The following is a 6,628-nucleotide window of genomic DNA, read 5'->3' on the forward strand; positions in this document are numbered from 1 at the left end:
GGTCCATGGGGTCACAGTGTCGGACACGACTGAGCGACTTCACTTTCACTTTTCACTTTCATGCACCTGAGGAGGAAATGGCAACCCACTTCAGTGTTCTTGCCTGGAGAATCCCAGGGACAGAGGAGCCTGGTGGCTGCCGTCTATGGGGTCACACAGAGTCGGACACGACTGAAGTGACTTAGCAGCAGTAGCAGCAGCAGAGTCTCATAACATAATACCGAAACTATCCAAGATACAGTTGAAAATCACTGATCAAACTGAGAACCAGGAAAATGTCAACTTGAAGGAGAAATGGCAATCAAGAGAAGCTGACTCAGATGTTGAAACCATCGGCCAAGGAGGGTAAAAGTGGTTAAATAGTCGTGTAAAAATGCTTCAGAGAGCAATTACAAGCCACTTAAAACAAATTTAAAAAGTGAAAGTTTCAAATAAATAAAATAAAGAATAACCAACTGAGAACCTTAGAACTGAAACATACAATAATCAAAAAACTTAATTGACAGGCAATGGCAGGATCAACAGGACAGAAGAATCAGTTGAAGATAGAACAATAGATGTTACCCAATGTGAAGAACAGAGAATATAAACTTAAAAAAATAAACCAAGTAACAGAACCTCAAGACTTTGTGGGGCTTTAACAAAATATATAATATTGGAGTCTTGAAGACCTAAGAGAGGAGAAAGATGGGGCTAAATAGTGTTAGAAGAAATAGTAACTGAAAAAAGAAAAAGAGAAAAGAAATTGCTGAAAGTTTCTGGTGGATTAAAAATAATAATAATAAAGTTTAGAAGAGGAAAAAAAAATTATGAACAACCCAATTACAAGCACTGAAATTGAAGCTGTGATCAAAAATCTCCCAAAAACCAAAAGCCCATGACCAGATGGCTTCATGGGAGAACTGTATCAAACATTTAGAGAAGAGCTAATGTCTATCCTTATAAAACTTTTTCAAATAATTGCAGAAGAAGGAACACTTCCAAACTCATTCTACAAGGCCACCATCACCCTGACACCAAAACCAGACAAAGATAACACACACACAAAGGAAAATTACAGGCCAATATCACTGATGAACATAGATACAGAAATGCTCAACAAAATTTTAGCAAACAATTCAGCAACACATCAAAAAGCTCACACACCATGATCAAGTTGGGTTTATTCCAGGGATGCAAGGATTCTTCGATAAATGCAAATCAATCAATGTGATATACCATATTAACAAACTGAAAGATAAAAACCACATGATCATTTCAATAGATGCAGAAAAGGCCTTCGACAAAATTCAGCACCCATTTATGATTAAAATTCTTCAAAAAATGGACATAGAAGGAACCTACCTCAACAAAGTAAAGACCATATATGATAAGCCTACAGCAAAAATTATTCTCAATGGTGAGAATACTGAAAGTATTCCTCCTAAGATCAGGAATAAGACAAGGGTGTCCACTTTCACCACTATCATTCAACATAGTTTTGGAAATCCTGGCTACATCAATCAGAGAAGAAAAAGAAATAAAAGGAATCCAGATTGGAAAAGAAGTAAAGGTCTCACTGTTTGCAGATGAGATGATACTGTACATAGAAAACCCTAAAGATAGTATCAGAAAATTACTAGAGCTAATCAGTGAATTTAGCAAAGTTGCAGGATACAAAGTCAATACACAGAAATTACTTGCATTTCTATATACTAACAGTGAAAAATCAGAAAGAGAAATTAAGGAGTCAATCCCATTTACCACTGCAACAAAAGGAATAAAACATCTAGGAATAAACTTAACGAAGGAGACAAAAGAACTGTACACAGAAAATTATAAGACACTGATGAAAGAAATCAAAGATGACATAAAAAGATGGAGAGATATTCCATGTTCCTGGGTAGGAAGAATCAATATTGTGAAAATGACTATACTACCAAACTCAATCTACAAATTCAATGTGATCCCTATCAAATTACCAATGGCATTTTCCGCAGAACAAGAACAAAAAATTTCACAATTCGTATGGAAACACAAAAGACCCCGAATAACCAAAGCAGTCTTTAGAAAGAAGAATGGAGCTGGAGGAATCAACCTTCCTGATTTCAGGTTATACTGCAAAGCTACAGTCATCAAGAAAATATGGTACTGGCACAAAAACAGAAATATAGACCAATGGAACAAGACAGAAAGCCCAGAAATAAACCCATGCCCCTATGGGTAACTTATTTTTGACAAAAAAAGCAAGAATATACAGTGGGGAAAAACAGCCTCTTCAATAAATGGTGCTGGGAGAACTGGACAGCTATATGTAAAAGAATGAAATTAGAACACTTTATAACACCATACACAAAGATAAACTCAAAATGTGATTAAAGACCTAAATTTAAGACCATAAACTATAAAACTCTTAGAGGAAAACAAAGGCAGAACACTCAATGACATAAATCAAAGCAAGATACTCTATGACCCACCTAGAGTAATGGAAATAAAAACAAAACTAACAAGTGGGACCTGATTAAACTTAAAAGCTTTTGCACAGCAAAGGAAACTATAAGCAAGGTGAAAAGACAACCCTCAGAATGGGAGAAAATAATAGCAAATGAAACAATTGACAAAGGATTAATTTCCAAAATATACAAGCAGCTCATAAACTCAATACCAGAAAAACAACCAACCCAATCAAAAAGTGGGGAAAAGACCTAAACAGACATTTCTCCAAAGAAGACATACAGATGGCTAACAAACACATGAAAAGATGCTCAACATCTCTCATTATTAGAGAAATCAAAACTACAATGAGATATCACCTCACACTGGTCAGAATGGCCATCATCAAAAAGTCTACAAACAATAAATGCTGGAGAGGGTGTGGAGAAAAGGAAATGCTCTTGCACTGTTGGTGGGAATGTAAATTGATACAGCCACTATGGAAGACAGTATGGAGATTCCTGAAAAAAACTAGGAATAAAACCACCACATGACCCAGCAATCCCACTCCAAGGCATATACCCTAAGGAAACCAAAATTGAAAAAGACACATGTATCCCATTGTTCATTGCAGCACTATTTACAATAGATAGAACATGGAAGCAACCAAATGTCCATCGACAGATGAATGGATAAAGAAGTTGTGGTATATATACACAATGGAATATTACCCAGCCATAAAAAGGAACACATTTGAGTTAGTTCTGATGAGGTGGATGAACCCAGAACCTGTTATACAGAGTGAAGTGAGTCAGAAAGAGAAAGCTCAATATTGTATTCTAACACATATATATGGAATCTAGAAAAATGGTACTGAAGAATTTATTTACAGGGCAGCAATGAAGAAACAGACATAGAAAATAGACTTATAGACTTGGGGAGAGGTAGGGAGAGGGTGAGATGTATGGAGAGAATAACATGAAAACTTATATTACCATATGTAAAACAGACAGCCAACGGGAATTTGCTGTATGTCTCAAGAAATTCAAACAGGGGCTCCATATAAACCTAGAGGGGTGGGATGAGGAGGGAGATGGGAGGGAGGTTCAAAAGGGAGGGGACATATGTATACCTACGGCTGATTTATGTTGAGGTTTGACAGAAAACAACAAAATTCTGTAAAGCCATTATCCTTCAATTAAAAAATAAATAAATTTCTTTAAAAGGTAAATATCAAGTTCAAGTTCACTGGAGAGGAATTCAATTTTTTTCTTAATTTCTAAGGGGATCTGTTTATTCTGGAACAGTTCCATCTTACAGTCCCTGGGTGGTGGGATGTCAGGGAATGAACACACATATACCAAGGGTCCCCATATGAGAACGTATCTTTCTCCTCTCTCCAGCCTGCAAGAGGAAGACCCCATCACAGGGACTTGAGTGTCTTGTGTTATTAAGAAGCCACATTCCCTGTGCGTCGGTCTCTTTCATCCACCTGCGGAAGAGGTAAACACTCTCGGACCGGCCATGCCTCTTGAAGCAACAAGGTCAGCATAGACCTTGGAATTCCTACAAGCCTTCGGGGCGTGAGCCTGGGGAAACTGATGAGGATGACCCTGAAGAACTGCCTGTTCAGAAGAAAGATCTGACTTGGTGGGTTTCAACTGGTTTTTTTTTTTTTTCCCTCCCCAGAGGACTGGCAGAGACACCAGAGAAGAAAAGCCCAGTTTGAAGAAGAAACCAGGCCCCCAAACCCACTCATCTTCCTGCAAGCAACTTAGAAACCCATCCGATGAGTTCTGACAATAAAGCTCTCTAGCGCCCCATGTCCTGATTTTTGGCCAGATGTGGACAGCTTGTCCTTTGTCAAGGAGTTCAGATTCTGGGTTTAGATTCTGACTGGCTGTGTGAGTTCACATGTCTGAGTCTTGGGAAGGGGTGAGTGCGGGCTAAGTCGCTTCAGTTGTGTCCGACTCTTTGCAACACTATAGACTGTAGCCTGCCAGGCTCCTCTGTCCATGGGATTTTTCCAGGCCAGAATACTGGAGAATTTCCTCCTCCAGGGGATCTTCCCAACCTAGGAATCAAACCCACATCTCCTGCACGGGCAGGCGGGTTCTTTACTGCTGAGCTATTAGGGAAGTCCCAATAGCTGTGATTTTTTTATGAATTACATCTTCTGGGATAGATGAGTCTGCTGCTGTTGTAAGATGTGAGACAGCAGCAGCTTGAAAGAAAATAGAACCTTCTTCCTCTCTCATCCAATAGTCCGTGTATGGACAAACCAAAGCTGATATGGCACACACACAGTATCAGTTCCTGAAAGGGTATCAGTACAGGTAGACAGTGGGCAGGGGACATCTCCCAGCATATAGAGGGACCGACCACGAGGGCAGGAAGAAGGAAACTTCGTGTCCCCCCAGATGCCCAGAGGCACTCCTTTTTTTTTTTTTCTGTTTCCTCTTTAAAACACCAAATGATAAATTGATCAGAAGTGTACAGACGTTCTCCTCACAAAAGAGCATCTGACAGAGATAAGGCTAAAGCCTTCCTCAAAAAGTTGCAAGTTTTTCTGCTTTTACTATGTAAGTATGGTCAATCCTCTTTATTTGCAGGTTCCATATTTACAAGTTTGCCTGCTCACTGAGGACTTCCCGTGTGGCTGACTGTAAAGATAAAAATACGCCTGCAATGCAGGAGACATGGGTTCGATCCCTGGGTTGGGAAGACTCCCTGGAAAAGGTAATGGCAACGCACTCCAGTATTCTTGTCCAGGAAATCCCGTGGACAGAGGAGCCTGGTGGCCTACCTTCCATAGGGCTGCAAAGAGTCAGACATGACTGAGCGACTAACCCCCAAAATTAATGTATCTGGCATTTCTATAGCCATCTCTGGAAATGGGTGGAGCAGTGGAAAAGTTTAACAACCCAACATGCATGTCTGAGGCTTGCTGAAGGTCCAACCAGGTGCCTGCTGGCTTCAGCTGTGAACCTGTGTCTTTGGGAAGTCTATTTAGTGCTATGTTTTCTGCATTTTTCTTGGTGGTTTCACTGTTGAAAACGGCCCCCAAGTGTAGTGCTTAAGTGCTGACTAGCGGTCTTGAATTCAAGAAACCTTTGAGGTGCCTTATGGAAAAATATACACGTGCAAAATAAGCTTCATTCAGGCATGACTTACATTGCCACTGGCCATGAGCTCAATGCTAGTGAATCATCTGTGTCTATTAAGGTGTTGTCAAACGTAAATACACATGATACAAGTATGTACAGATCAGTGGATAAAAATATTGTGACCAGGGAGGTCCAGCGGTTAACAATCCGCCTTGCAATGCAGGGGACACGGGTTTGATCCCTGGTCAGGGAATTAAGATCCCACATGCTGCTGAGCAACTAAGAGACCACATGCCACAATCACTGAGCCCGCACACGCTGAAGCCTGCATGCCACAATTAGGGAGTGTATGTGCCACAACAAAAGAGCCTTCATGACACAACGAAGATCTCGCACACCATGACTAAAACCCAATGCAGCTAAATAAATAAATTTTATTTTAACTTTTCTTATTTAAAAAAAATATTTTTATTTAGCTGCACTGGGTCTTACTTAGTTGAGGCATGTAGAATCTTAGTTCCCCAACCAGGGGCTTGAACCTGGGCCCCCTGCATTTCGAGCGAGTCTTAGCCACTGGACCACCAGGGAAGTCCCTGTCAGTAAATATTTTTATTTAAAAATGTTGTGACCAGGGAAGAGGGATTAAGACGGTGGAGTAGGAGGATGGAGAGCTCACCGTCCCCCACAGACACATCAAAAACACACCTACACATGGGAACAATTCTCCCAGGAATCAGACAGGAAGAAGAAAACAGACACCCAGGTACAAAAAGCCCAGAGGGTCCCAATGGTTTCACGCAGCATGAATTTATTACAAGTCTGTGTACTGTTATGAGGAGTAAATTTTATGGTTTGTAAGTCATAACTCAAAAAATGTGGCGGGGGAGGGGGTGGTTGGGAATCACTAGTGGGGCTGGAAGAGTATGTTCTAAGAACAACTTGTAGTTCACCAGTCCAGGAGGCTCCATCACCTCTCCAGTAGTTGACGGTGGTGGTGATTGTTCAGTCACTCAGTCATGTCTGACTCTTTGTGACTCCATGAACTGCAGCACGCCAGGCTTCCCTGTCCTTCACTATCTCCTGGAGCTTGCTCAAACTCGTGCCCATTG

The 6,628-nt window shown here is 40.7% G+C and overlaps 1 protein-coding gene across 1 annotated transcript in view; it reads left to right on the forward strand.

The window, feature by feature from the left end:
* Nucleotides 1–4,146, forward strand: part of ACSBG2 (acyl-CoA synthetase bubblegum family member 2) — a 45,116-nt gene extending 40,970 nt beyond the window's left edge. Inside the window, exons 14-15 of the mRNA XM_043464369.1 lie at nucleotides 3,816–3,956; nucleotides 4,102–4,146. The gene's annotated coding sequence lies outside the window, so the exon portion shown is untranslated. The remainder of the gene's footprint in view (nucleotides 1–3,815; nucleotides 3,957–4,101) is intronic.
* Nucleotides 4,147–6,628: the final 2,482 nt, after the last annotated feature.

The sequence above is a fragment of the Cervus canadensis genome, chromosome 4 (genome assembly GCF_019320065.1).
Source record: "Cervus canadensis isolate Bull #8, Minnesota chromosome 4, ASM1932006v1, whole genome shotgun sequence".
Taxonomy (NCBI): Eukaryota; Metazoa; Chordata; class Mammalia; order Artiodactyla; family Cervidae; genus Cervus; species Cervus canadensis.